Source organism: Pelodiscus sinensis, chromosome 1 (genome assembly GCF_049634645.1).
Source record: "Pelodiscus sinensis isolate JC-2024 chromosome 1, ASM4963464v1, whole genome shotgun sequence".
NCBI lineage: Eukaryota > Metazoa > Chordata > Testudines > Trionychidae > Pelodiscus > Pelodiscus sinensis.
Genome location: NC_134711.1, coordinates 274,961,529 through 274,975,993, shown reverse-complemented (window position 1 = coordinate 274,975,993; position 14,465 = coordinate 274,961,529). Strand labels below are relative to the sequence as shown.

Below are 14,465 nucleotides of genomic sequence, written 5' to 3'. Positions count from 1 at the left end.
TTGGCAAGTGTTCTGGCCAGAGAAAGGGGGGGTTGGCACACGTAGTGGCCAGGAAGGGTTGGCGCGCATAGTGGACAGAGAGGGGAGGTAGACAGAGAGCATAGTGGCTGGGAGTGGGGTTGGCCACACTTACAGCTTGCTCAGTTAGCCCTAGTAATACCAACACTCCCCCTCTCTTCTTCTTCTGTTATAAATTGGGAGGTTTCTCTTTTTTTTTCTCCACTCTCATCTGAGGAAGTGGGTTTTGCCCACAAAAGCTCATGAAGATAGATAGATAGATAGATAGATAGATTTTAGTCTTTAAGGTGCTACTGGTCTACTTGTTTTTTTATACATTGCCACAGGCTCCCAAAGGGAAACTTCTATAGCAGGCAGAAAGGGCCTGTGTTGACAAGAATGAAAACTAGAGGGCTGCAACCCAGAGATACAGGCCCATAGTGGTTGGATAGTGTAGTTCCACCCAGAGTTAAGTGCAGGAATCCAGACCTATCCCTGGAAAGTATACCTGTGAGGTACTACAAGAGGGTCTAAATAGGATTATCACCTATCCAGGCTCTCAGGATCATCCCCTTTTTTGGTGATAGCTGTACTGGAAAATCAGTACACACAACCACATCTCCAGTTTTATGGACTCAAGTTCATCCCAGGTGTCCCTTTTTTTATACCTCAGAGGCTGCAACCCTAGGTCTAATGATCAACTTGCCCTGTAACAGTGACAGGTGATATTCAACATGAGTAAAGGGATCTGAATATGGCCCTGGGTCAGGAAAAGTTGCTATCTGTTGAAATAACTGTGACACAAGTTCAGCTAAAAATATCCCATACACAGTTGAACCAGATTAAGAGTGAAATTGCTTCAGAGCATTTCAGTGAATTTTTATTCCCCTAACAGTAAAGCTTCCTCCCACGGTTAGATATTTCACTTTCCTATAATCAGATCCTACTGTGCTAATACAAAGGAAACACAATAATCATCACCTGCCAGATAAAGGATAATCATTTCATTTCATTCCAAAGGGTTATCACCTCCCTGTCCTTTTCTGCTCTTGTTGAGGAGATAAGGAGTAGTGGAGTGGCTATAGGGAATCCCTGACTCCTGGTTTTGCTGCAACTCACTCCTACAAGACAAGAATTGCTACCTACTGGAATTTGAGATAAGGCCTTACAAGTCCACCTCCTCACCTATTTCACAGACTCCTTAGAGCAGCTGATGGGGTAAAATAAAGGCCTGGTGATAAAGGATCCCTCAGTTCCCGGATCATGTCAAGTAAACACATCTGTGTGTGTGTGGCAGGGGAGGAATCAGTTTACTATAAAATAACTATTTATCTAAAGGCATTGGTCCTATTTGAGGAGAAGGAAACCAACAACCCTTTATTGCACATACAGAATGACTACACTGCAGTTTAATGAAATTTTATATTTCCAAATTTAAAAACTGTTCCAAGGACCACAAATGCATAACTGCAGCTTTTTTGGGGGGGAGCTTTAGGAGGCAAGACAGTCATTTTCCTGTTGTAGTACTTTACAGGCTTTAATCTAAATGAATTATAGAAGAACTACACAAAGCATTCACTTGGTAAGTACTCCCTCACAGGAGTTCTATAACAATAGAGCAGATCAAAGGCTGGGCTGGCATCCTAGCAATAAGGAGAGAGTATTTTGGTAACAGCGTTGTCATTAACCTTAGCCCCAGGGTAAACACTTCAGAGAAAGGTTTGATAATAGCCTGTTATTTTTGTACATTTATTGGAAGCATGTAAATCAAAGACTGAAATAGAACAAGGAAAAAAATGTTAGCATTGGCTAACATCTGTGAAATGAGAGAGTGTGGAAAAACTTAGATCCTGATGTGAGAAAGTAAAGAAATCAGTCAGCTAAAACTGAGAATTGTTTGCTTGGTAATCTATAATGAGATTATTTACTGGATATTTTATGAGTGGCAAAGAACCAGGAATTTAAAAAGATTATATATAATGCTATGAGAGACTACAGGGATGAAAAATGTGAATATACTATTGGCCTGGATCCCCTACTTGTGGAAATCAGTGTCATTCAATGAATTATTTTGGAGCTACAACAATTGATATTGGCTGAGGATCTGGTCCATCACTGTTTTTCAATCAATTTGAACTGTTTTAGTTTTCATTGTGAAAATGTATTCTAGCTGTTTACTTTGCAATCTAATATGCTGAATGGGTTTTATGCCTTGAGATGCTGTATAGTCATCTTCTTTGATTTGAGCTGGAAAGGAAATATTTTGAATTGTTCTACCAGTGGTTTGTATCTCCACATTTAATGTTTAATTAGGAGTAGTACCATAGAATTTAGCTTACACACTCTGGAGTCCTTTAAAATGAAGGAACGCTAGTAAACATGAGCTGGAGTCCTTCACAGAGTGATACATCTTTCCAAAAAGCTACTTTGAGATTTTGTCTAATTTGAGATTAGGTGGCCCTATGTAGACATTCAGCTGATATGAAGTGCTCCGATTCCATTGAAATCAGTGAAAATACACTAGTTTACACTAGCCCTGGATATAGCCAAATAGCATTAATATACACATTAGGTACATGTTCTGGCTGTTTTGTATCATTCTGGTAATACAAAGCAGCAGTAATAACCAGCCAGTTAAACTGGCTTTATGGCTACTTAGAGATGCTGAAGCAGTGCTAAGCAGCCGGAGCATACAGATGTATTTGGTCATAAATAGTAATAGAGTTAAACAACAATAGCAAACAATGCTATTTTGGGATAAAAACCCTTTCAAACAATATGTCTAAATTTGTAAAGGCAATGGTATTAAAAATTCCGAAAGGCAAATCTGTTTTTGTTGATAGTTGAGTGCTTTCTTAGAGTACCTCTACACAGCAGAGCTAAACTTGAAATAAGCTACACAACTTGAGTACACTAATTGCGCAGCTTACATCAAAATAGCTTATTTCTCTTCCTCCAACTTACCTTACTCCTCATACAATGAAGTTTGCAGAATTTGGAGTAAGAAGCCCTGACATGAATGGGAGCTGTGAAGGAGAGTCAATAGAGAGTGAGGAAAGGGCTAAAATAATCTTAAAGCTCTGCTCATCTTGAGGCAGAGGGGCTTCGGGCATTGGCCAATGAAATTCTGCTAAAGAATTTCAAACTGAAGACAGAAATCTCTTTTGTTTGAGACAGATGGAATCTTCTCCAGGCAGGGAGAGAGGAGATGAATACTCCCCAAAAACAGATCCCCTGGATTCATCAGAATGTGTGAGCAGGAAAAAGTTTAGGTAATCTGTCAGGTTTATTGTTTTCCTTGTTTGCAGTTTGGTAATTGTGTTTGAGCTGGTTAATTGTTTTTCTTTCTTGTAACCAAGAATTAATCCCAGGGAGAATCCCTGAGTTTTGTATCAATTCATTGCTGTTTAACACCAAGTCATTTACTATCCTTGTAACAATAGTCTTGTTTTAATAATGCAAGTGTTTTCTTTTTTGTTCTGTTAACCAGTATTGGTTAATCTTTTGTGTCCTTAATCTTAAGTGTCTGACTGCAGACACATTTCCAGAGAGAGAGCACCGGTTCATGGTCCTCTGGGAGAGCGTGTTTGTTTTTCCACCCATTTAGGGAAAGGAGGTTGGAAGGCCTCTTCCCTTGGAAAAAGATTTGGACACTTGGTGGTAGCAATACAGAACAGATTTCAGGGGAAACTGAAAGCAGGAAAACTTTTTTTTTTTTTTTGTCTCTAGGAACTTGACAGTGGTTTTATTTTATTAGCTAGCCCCCATTACCTACACTAGAAGTGCCAAATTAGGGAATTCAGCCATGACAAGCCAGTTTTTAAAATTTATTTTGAAATATCAGGCTTGCTGTGTAGATGCACAATATATTATTTTGGAATGAATTACTTTATTCCGAAATAACGCTGCTGTGTAGACGTACCCATAGGGGCATGCTTGGTGAGAAATACTACAAAAAGCTGTGCTTATAAATTAGGACCTAAGTCTGACCCAACCAGTATATTCACACTGAGGAGTAAGGGTATGTCTACACTTGCTGCCTAATACGAAATAGGGCTGCAAATGTAGGCATTCGGAATTGCAAATCAAGCCCAGGATTTAAATATCCCACACTTGATTTGCATCTTCCCGGCCGGGTGCCATTTTTTGAAATTTACAAGCCCAGAATAACTGCCCATGTCTACATGCGGCAGTGAAATGGGCGTTTGAAATAAAGCCCTATTTCGAATGACCTGTTATTCCTCCTGCAATGAGGTTTAACAGGTAGTTCGAAATAGGGCTTTATTTCGAACGCCTGTTTCATTGCCGCATGTAGACATGGGCAATTATTCTGGGCTTGTAAATTTCAAAAATGGTGCCCGGTCAGGAAGATGCAAATCAAGCATGGGATATTTAAATCCCAGGCTTGATTTGCAATTCCGACTGCCTACATTTGCAGCCCTATTTCGTATTTGGATGCAAGTGTAGACATACCCTAAGAGGGCACAAGATATTTCCTCTCTATGCCCAGGGTAGATGACAGACTTATTGGCCACTGGGCAAGATGAAGGGAGATAGGGACCTGGCTCTGTGCTTCCAGAAGAAACAGGGTTTTCAGTGGAAGGGGCAGGGATTGGGGCAGCGAACCCTCAGTGTCACACGGAGCACACTACACCTATCCCAGGCAGCCCAAAGAGCTGTATGAAGCACAATGCGCGGCACTCTTGTGGCAATTTAAATGGTCCACGACTCCTTCTGCCACCACTGTTGCACTGGCAGGGGCTAGGAGCCCTAGGTCCTCTTAAATCACCACGCAGCAGTGCAGTTGCTCCCTTTTCCTCCCCCTGTTGGTGGGCCTGCTTATGCCAGCTAGCCATAATGGGTAAGCTGCATAAAGAGGTGGACAGCCTCTGCATAATTGTCTCCCCTCACCTTTCCATATGAGCAGGGAGTGGATAGGAAGCATTCAGGAATGAATTCAGCCTAGCCTCCATCCTCCAATACACCAGGAAATAGGAGGCACACACTTTTCAGGTGTCTGGAACAGGATACACCTTTGAAGCAAAAAGAAGCCTAACTAGCCACTATATGCAACTAGCAGCACTGATTCTTTACAGTGTTCCACAGGTGCCAGCTTCTTCCAGGCCCTGAGGGTGCTCTACCCCATGCCCACTTTCACTCTCCTCCTTCTCTCAAGCCCCTATCTTCACTCATTCCCTTCCCTCACTCCCTTCCCCAAGCCTGTAAGGAGTAAGGGAAGCCGACTGGAGCATTTGCTCCTGTTAACCTCCTACTGTGTGGATGGTGATTTAAGATGCGTTGAGTCCAGCTACATAATTAACACAGCTGGAGTTGCATAGCTTAAGCCAAACTTTCCCTTTAGTGTAGATGTGCCCTGAGAGAGCTCACTCCCAGAAGTGGTGCTGTGACCACACTGCTGAACTGAAGCACTGCTGTGGCAGGACTGCCACCCTTCTGCTTTAAACTTAGCAGTGTAGATAAAACCTTACTTATCTAAATTTCACAAAAAATATGCTGCCTTGTATTCACTTATTTAGATTTATACAAATGCTAATAAAAGGGGAAACCCCAGGACTGTATCAGGGTATTCCTTCCCAGGTCTGCCTCTGAATTACTGTGTGACCTTGGTCCATTGACTAAACTGCTTGATGGCTCAGTTTGCTCATTTTTAAATGATTATAATAACCCCCACTGAATCACAATGAAGCTAGGAGGGTTAATTTGTATTTTTATAGGACTTTCATATCTTCTGATGAAATACACTAAATAAATGCAAACTGGCACCTCTTCATAACTACTATTATGCACAATCATGTTTATTTCCTATGATGTTTTGGGAAAACCTCAGCAGCTATTTCAGTTTTGAGCTACATATGGCTACTAATGCAGTGGATGGATGGGATTTTTCTAAATGGCCTTCCTCTGTTAATGTTCTTTAGATATGGTCCCATCTACTCTTCAAAAAACTGTCTGACCTGAGTTACATCATAACTATCTTGCTATAAAAGCTTCAGAGGGGTAACCGCATTAGTCTGTAACAGGAAAAACTTAAAAAACAACAAACAGTTTAGTAGCACCTTAAAGACTAACAAAACATGTTGACAGTATTGTAACCCTTCTGCCAGGTAGCTCCAGCAGCAGCCAGGGCTGGGTTCAATATCTAGGGGTCCCTTTTCATCCATCTCATACAGAATCAGCTTGAGCCCCCACCCAGAGCCTGGGAAATTCACACATCCCTGGGCGCCTCTGAGAGGCAATGATTCCCCACTCGCAAGCACAGAGTCTGAATGTAGAAAAGAAATGTTTAATGAAAGAGGAAGAAAAGTTACATGGCATTAGCTCGGAAAAATACCACAAACATAGTTAGTAACCGTCCCAGCTCAAATGGATAGAGCAATTTGCCCCTCGGCAATAATGTAAGGGTTCCATTCATTTACCCAAACTTTCTCCATACTCCCCTTCAAACGCCCCACTTACAGCTCTGTCCAGTCAGTGCAGACCCTGATACATCACCCTGATGACTCCACTCATTGAGCCTGAGGCCATGCCACCTTTGTGCTGCTCCTGAGGTCTGCTGGCACCGCTTACTGCCACTCCTACCGGCTGCCCGCCTGTCATTCCCACCAGCCGCTCCGCTGGCTACCTATCGCATCTCTTAACGGCCAGTCACCAGTCGTTCCTGCCAGCCACTCCACTGGACGCCTGCTACCATTCCTGCTGGCTGGCCACCGGTTGTTCCTGCCAGCTGCTCCACTGGACCCCTGCTGCCGCTCCTGCCAGCCGCTGGCTGGTCATTCCCACCAACCGCTCTGCTCTGCTGGCTGCCTGCCGCCACTCCAACCAGCTACCCACTGGTTACTCCCACCAGCTGCCTACCACCACTCCCACCGGCCACCTGCCTGTTGCTTCCACCAGCAATCTTTCTGGCTGCAATGGGTCTGGCTCCAGGCCAAACCAGTGACTTCAGCTTTTAGTGATTTCAACTCTTTAGCCACCACCTAGGCTGGCAAAAAATTCCAGCTTCCACTGGACTAGCAAAAAGACTCCTGATGGAGTCTGCCTAAAATAAGGGGGGAGGGGAAGGCAAGTTGAACCAGTCTTATAGCTCATGTCTGGCAGGCATGAAGCAGGCTGGCTCAAGCCCTTTCCCCCAATTCAATTCACTCAATTCTGGAAGGAGGAAGCTTGTTCATCTGCGACCTCTTACAATGATGGTATCTCTCCTACAAGCACCAGTGTCATATTTTACAGTTCCCACATTTAGGGGTAGCATGATTTGTGACCCCAACAACAGCCCAAATTAGTTACAAAACATCACATTCCATTTTAACAATCGATCCTCCATCAGCCCTAGCTGAATTGGATTTACATAAACACACTTCAGATTTCTTCTTCATCTTGTCATGAGCTGTATTTACTCAGTTAACAGTTAATTATCTTGCAGAACTAACCAATTTGAGTGAGCCTACCCGCTCCCAGGGTGGGTCTCTCCTCTTAGCTGGCTGATAGCAAGCAGTAGTTCAGCCCCTGCTTACAGTATCATGAGCATTCATGGGCAAAACCCACTTCTTCAGATGACTGGAGTATAATAAGTCCAGATCCAAGAATAAATAAGGATAGGAGGGCGAAAGAGGGAGGAGAAGGAAAAGGCGGAGAGGAGGAAGAAAAAGAGAGACAGTGAGTAGATAGTTCAAATAATTACAAGAGGCTGTTAAGAACCATTAGCACCTCCATCATTTGGTTGGTTGGTTAAGTCATTAAAGGTGTAAGATAATGTGTGAGCCATCCTATATCTCGGTTCAGACCATCTGTATAAAAATAAAACTTGTGAATGAAGTTAAGTTCCAATCCTTCTCTGTGTATTTGGCTTGTGGAATCGATTTGAAACAAAATAGTGACTTGGAGATCCATTAATGAGTGTCCAGTGAGATTAAAGTGTTCTCCAACAGGTTTTTGTGTATTTCCTTTTTGGATATCTGATTTGTGTCCATTAATTCTTTCCAATAATATACAGGACTATGTAGCACTTTAAAGACTAACAAGATGGTTTATTAGATGATGAGCTTTCGTGGGCCAGACCCACTTCCTCAGATCAAATAGTGGAAGAAAATAGTCACAACCATATATACCAAAGGATACAATTAAAAAAAATGAATATATGAAAAGGACAAATCACATTTCAGAACAGAAGGGGTATGCGGGGGGGGGGGGAAGGAAGGTGAATGCCTGTGAGTTAATGATATTAGAGGTGGGGAAGGGTAGATGTCTGTGAGTTAATGGTATTAGAGGTGATAATTGGGGAAGCTATCTTTGTAATGGGTAAGGTAGTTGGGGTCTTTGTTCAGCCCCCTGCGGAGAGTGTCGAATTTTAGCATGAATGCCAGTTCAGAGGATTCCCTTTCAAGTGCAGATTTGAAAGTCTTCTGAAGTAGGATGCATGTGATTAGGTCATTAAGACAGTGTCCTTTCTGGTTGAAATGGCAAGAAACTGTTTTTTCTTTGTGATCCTGTCTAATGTCTGTTTTGTGGGCATTGATTCTTTGGCAAAGTGTCTGAGACGTTTGTCCAATATACATAGCAGACGGACACTTTCGGCACATGATAGCATAGATTACATATTCCTGCGCATCCAGAAATATATTCTTGATCTTATAACTCACTTGGTTAGGCCTAATAATGGTGTCAGCAGAGTGAATATGTGGACAAAGTTGGCAACGGGGTTTGTTGCAAGGGAAAGTACCAGGATTGGTATTAGTGTGGTATGTACTGTGGTTGTTGGTAAGAATCATCTTGAGGTTAGGTGGTTGTCTATAGGAGACTATGGGTCTGTCTCCCAGAGCTTCTTGGAGTTTAGTGTCCTGTTCCAGTATAGGCTGTAATTTATTGATAATGTGTTGGACAGGTTTAAGTTGGGAGCTGTAGGTGATGACAAGTGGTGTTCTATTGTTGGTTTTCTTGGGTCTGTCTTGTAGTAGATGGTTTCTAGGTATTCGTTTGGCTCTTTCAATTTGCTTTTTTATTTCTCCAGGTGGGTAGTTGAGGTTTATAAATGCTTGGTAGAGATCCTGAAGTTTCTGGTCTCTGTCAGTGGGATTAGAGCAGATGCGGTTGTATCGAAGGGCTTGGCTATAGATGATGGATCGTATGGTGTGTGCTGGATGGGAGCTGGAAGCATGTAGGTAACTGTATGAGTCAGTGGGTTTTCTGTAGAGGGTGGTGTCTACTTTTCCATTGTAGATTTGTACTGTGGTGTCCAGGAAATGGATCTCTCGTGTGGAATGGTCCAGGCTGAAGTTAATGGTGGGGTGTAGGTTGTTGAAATCTCTGTGGAATGTCTCCAGTGTTTCTTGGCCATGCGTCCAGATCATAAAGATGTCATCGATGTAGCTTAAGTAGAGAAGGGGTAAAAGGGGACGGGAGTTGAGGAAATGTCGTTCTAGGTCAGCCATAAAGATATTAGCATACTGTGGGGCCATGCGTGTACCCATGGCTGTGCTGCTGATCTGGAGGTATAAGTTGTTCTCAAACTGGAAATAATTGTGGGTGAGAACAAAGTTACATAGGTCTGCTATCAGGTTGGCAGTGGTGTCCTCTGGGATAGTGTTTCTAATAGCTTGTAATCCGTCTTCATGTGGGATGTGGTGTATAGTGTTTCTACATCCATGGTGGCAAGGATGGTGTTATTGGGGAGATTATCGATGTTTTGTAGTTTCCTTAGGAAGTCAGTAGTGTCTCGGAGATAGCTGGGGGTATTGGTTGTGTAGGGTTTGAGGAGAGAGTCTACATAGCTGGATAGACCAGTAGTGAGTGTGCCAATACCAGAGATGATGGGGCGTCCGGGGTGTCCAGGTTTATGGATCTTGGAAAGCAGATAGAAAAATCCTGGTCGGGGGTCAGAATGTGTTTCTGTGTGGATTTGTTCCCGAGTAGCTGTAGGGAGGCTTTTAAGGAGACAGAGTAATTTCTTTTGGCATTCCGAGGTGGGATCAGAGGAGAGAGGTTTGTAAAATGTGGTGTTGGAGAGTTGTCTGGTTGCTTCTTGGTTATAGTCGCCCTTATTCATAATGACCACAGCACCACCTTTGTCAGCTGGTTTGATTATAATGTCCAGGTTGTTTTTGAGACTCTGGACGGCATGTTGTTCAGCGTAGCTGACATTGTGTGTCGCTTGTTGTTGTTTGCGAATAATGTCAGTCTGTGCGTTGTTGGGGAAGCTTTGTATATAGAAATCCAGATTGTAATTCCGACCATCAGGGGGAGTCCATATATTCTTCCACTATTTGATCTGAGGAAGTGGGTCTGGCCCACGAAAGCTCATCATCTAATAAACTATCTTGTTAGTCTTTAAAGTGCTACATAGTCCTGTATTTTGTTTCAGCTACACCAAACTAACACCAAACATTTCTATCACTATTCTTTCCAATAGAGATTGTCTAGTTTGGCCAATATACATATCAGTGGGGCATTGCTGGTATTTGATGACATAGATCACGTTAGTGGATGTGCAGTTAAATGAACCTTTGATTTGGTGGCTGATGTTATTGGGTCCAGTGATGAAATCGCTTATGTAGATGTGTGTGCAGAGTTGGCACTGGGGCTGATTGCAAGGGTGGGTTTCTGGGTGATTATGATGGAGGTATGTCGCGTGGTTACTGGAAAGAATTTGTTTGAGGCTAGGGAGGTTTTCTGTAAGTGAGAATTGGCTTTTCCCCTAAGGCCTCTGAGAGTGAGGGGTCATTTTCCAGGATAGGTTGTAGATTGTTGATAATGCGTTGGAGGGGTTTATGTTTAGGACTGTAGGTGATAACAAATGGAATTCTGTTGTTTTTTCTTCTGGGCTTATTTTGAAGTAGTTCATGTCTGGATACTTTTTTGGCTCTGTCCATCTGTTTTTTCACTTCTCCAAGTGGGTATTTCAGTTTTAAGAATGCTCTATATAGATCCTGTATTTGTCTCTGTCTGAGGGATTGGAGCCAATATAGTTGTATCTTAGGGCTTGGCTGTATAGAATAGATTGAGAAATGTGTCTGGGATGGAAGCTGGAAGCATGAAGATAAGTTTAGTGGTTGGAAGATTTCTGCTATAGGGTGGTGGAAATTTAGCTATCATTTAATAGTACTATAGTGTCAAGGAAGTGGATTTCTTGTGTGGATTGATCCAGGCTGAGGTTCATGATAGGGTCTAGCATGGACAAAACATAGTACACTAACTTCTGCTAGGCAGATCCTCAGATGGTGTCAACCAATGTATTCCTTTTCCATTCAATGAAGCTATGCTGACATACACGTGCAGAGGATCTGTCCTGGATGTTAGCAACAAAAATTAGCTATTTCAAACATCAGATTTCAACAGGACAGAACAGGTGCATGTCTTATAATCAAATACCTTGTTCTTAAAAAAGTGGGAATTTATTCCCTTCCCTGCCCTACTGTCACTGGCACTGATATATAACAATTCCAGAACACGTAAGCACCAGGCATAAAGACCATGATCTTCTCGCCCTTTCAGTTTTATAAAGCTAATGAGACAATATATGCCTGAATTTCTGAGAATTATAGCACTTCTTTCCTCCCTTTTTGAGTGAGTAATTCACCTTTCAATTCCTCTTCTAGAGTAAGGGTATTAAAAGAACTTATATACGACATCATAAGTGCTTGAAATACTTATGAATTCATAAGTGAGAAATTGGGAGCCATCATCAGCTCAGATTTTCAGGGGAAGAGAGGGAGGCAGTAACTTATCAATACCATATCCTATTTTCTAATATATATTTAAAAAGCAGTGTGAGCAAAGAGCCTCCTTCACTTTCAGACTGCTAATAGGAGGTTTCTCGGTCAGTTTCAGAATAACTGCACACATACTCCTTTCACTATGGTTCCTATTGGGCATCCACTTAAAGTTTCTCACTCCCAGCTGTCACCTCTCCCAGATGGAGACCTGTGTCTCCCTTCCTTTTGACCAGTGATTTTAAGACTCCCTGACCAACACTGTGATATCCTCAGCAAGCCAGTCTGCCTGACCACTCCCTCTCTCTCAAGTACCTGTGCTTTATTTTCTCTCTGTAGGCTGTGACTTGTGTGTTGCTAGCAGTCACAATTTACCACCCACCTCTTTCTAAGCAAGTACATTTATTCTGAAGTATTACAGAGGAAGTATATAAAACCATTGAGGAATCCAAGTGCATGGTCAACCCCAGCACCAGCATAGGTTTGGTAGGTGTCTGTCCTTCAAACCTTCAAGTCTGTTTTCCCTTTGGTTTTAAGTTTATATCAATGTTTTGTCCAAGAACTACAACTAAGGTCATGAGGCAGTTTATATTTATGTTGGTTATCCCATAGTCCTTTCTTTGTCTGTTGTTTTTTGAAGAATGCAGTTTAAACCAGCATAAGAGAAGCAATGCCCCTTTTGAGGTGTTATAACAGAAGTTATTTGTCTTAACCATTTCCTACTGTTTAAATTTCCTGGCAGAGCTCTGGTATCCCTTCCCTGTGGAGTGCATACAATCCCTTGTCAACAATGGTACAGAAACTGTTCATATACTTAGCCCAGTATGGTCACCCAAAGATATTACAGGAAATTGTCACACCTACAATGTTGAAGATTCTGAAAATCTACTAGAGTTGCTGCAGAGGTGCCACAAGAAAACAATGTTATCCAATATGTAGCAAAAAAGAAAATAAACATGTCATTCAGCAAAGTACATGACAGGTTTTGCTCCAGTCTCTGAAGAGATTCCCGGCTCCACATATGTAACTAAAACTTCTTTTGCACTTGGATAGAACTCTTACGCTACTTGTAACTGATATACTTACCTTCAACCTTTTGAATTCCATATTTAAGAAGGCCTAGAGAGAGGCCAGCCAAAGACAAAATTTACATTTAAACAGCTGCTCTACATGTATGACCTAAAACTGTAAGCAAAGTCACCAAGGAGCCATCCAGTTTGATTGATGTAGTTTATATTTTCATCAAATAAAGAAGCAAAGAATTCAGCTTGAATAAGTGGATGCCCAGAAGGGCATGAAAAGACAGATGATAAACAAGGAAACACAAACCTTCACACAGGCCAAATATTCAAGGATATAGATGAAGGACAGCTATTCGTGACACTAGCAGGCAACGATATTACAGAGAAAGAAATGAGATACTGTGGAAAAAGAGATTTGTATACACCATAACAATGAAATGCCCTTTAAAAACCAAAATGATAGAAACGTTTATGACAGTCAATCTGCTTAGTAGTGGGGGTATATCTGACGAAAATGTACATATAGGTGAAATTTTCAAAGGGCCTTTCTTGGGTAGTTGGCAGATGATTTGGAAGCTTAAGATTTGGCTGTGTTACACAAAAATGAGAATTATCAAATGATAAAGTGGATGGAACTTCTTTTGAAGCTCTGGCCTTATTTTTAACCAAGCTGTCTGAGTACTCATGTTCAGGTCGATGCTTAACCTGTGGGGTTTTCTTTCAAATAATTGCAATGCTTCCTAGGTACTCCAAAATCTGCTCTGCTAACACAAGAGCTTGGATTGTAAATTCTGTGGGTGATAATAGCAGGATTCAGGAGTCATGGCATTATAGTGAGTATCTAGCACCACATCTGTGAAATTCATCTTTGCATCATGCAGTTATCATGGGATAAGTCAGCATTCTATTTTCACAGGTTTCATTATCTATCTTTCATCCAGCCAGTGGGAAATGTGTGGAATGCAGATGGAAAATTTTTCATGGCGAGATCAGGGCAAATAGTTTTTTTTTATTGTTCAATTGCAGTTCCCATCTACTATAAATTTGAGCGAGTTTGTGCATCTGGCTGTGTGTCTGGCTGTCCATCTGTGAGTCGTGCATTTGTTCTAGAACTCCTCCTAAACAGTAATAGCTAAGACCACCAAATTTGGTATTCAGCTTCCTCTTATCATAACTTAAATCAAGGTCAGTGTTTGATTGTGCCAGGGCAACGAGATGTGCCTGGAATTCGATTGTTTCTCACAAAATGGAGAAACATGGGTAGGGAGGATCTGGTCAGAGTGACAGTCATACTGTAGAATAACCCCATGAGGGAACAGAGGGCAGAGGTGGAAAAAAGGACAGCTATCTACTATGTATTTCAGAGAGTTTGTCTGATTGTCTATCTGTTTCTCACCTGACCCAAAGCTGCTTCAGTGAAATACGGCTGAGGTAATTCTCTATCCCCACAACAGCCTGCATACCTAACCCCTTCATCCCCAATCCCATCCACAGCAATGATTTAAATGAAGAAAAACAAAACTTATTTGAGTTAAGTACCTGAGAAATGCTAGGTTTGGACTTTTCATTAAATAAAAAGTCTATTACATGCCTGTTTCTAATAATACATCAATAATATGTCTGTTACATGTCAGGTCAGGATCTGTTCTGGAAACCCCCACATCTGTGGCACATGTCCTAACCGAGGGGTGGGCAGAATCAGACCTGAGGGCCAGATCCG

General features: G+C 41.9%; 1 long non-coding RNA gene across 1 annotated transcript; it reads left to right on the top strand.

The window, feature by feature from the left end:
• The first annotated feature begins 1,377 nt into the window (after positions 1 to 1,377).
• On the top strand, positions 1,378 to 13,744 carry LOC142827102 (uncharacterized). Its single transcript, XR_012901522.1, has 3 exons — positions 1,378 to 1,579; positions 3,175 to 3,269; positions 12,466 to 13,744. It is a non-coding gene; the product is annotated as an uncharacterized LOC142827102 (long non-coding RNA).
• Positions 13,745 to 14,465: the final 721 nt, after the last annotated feature.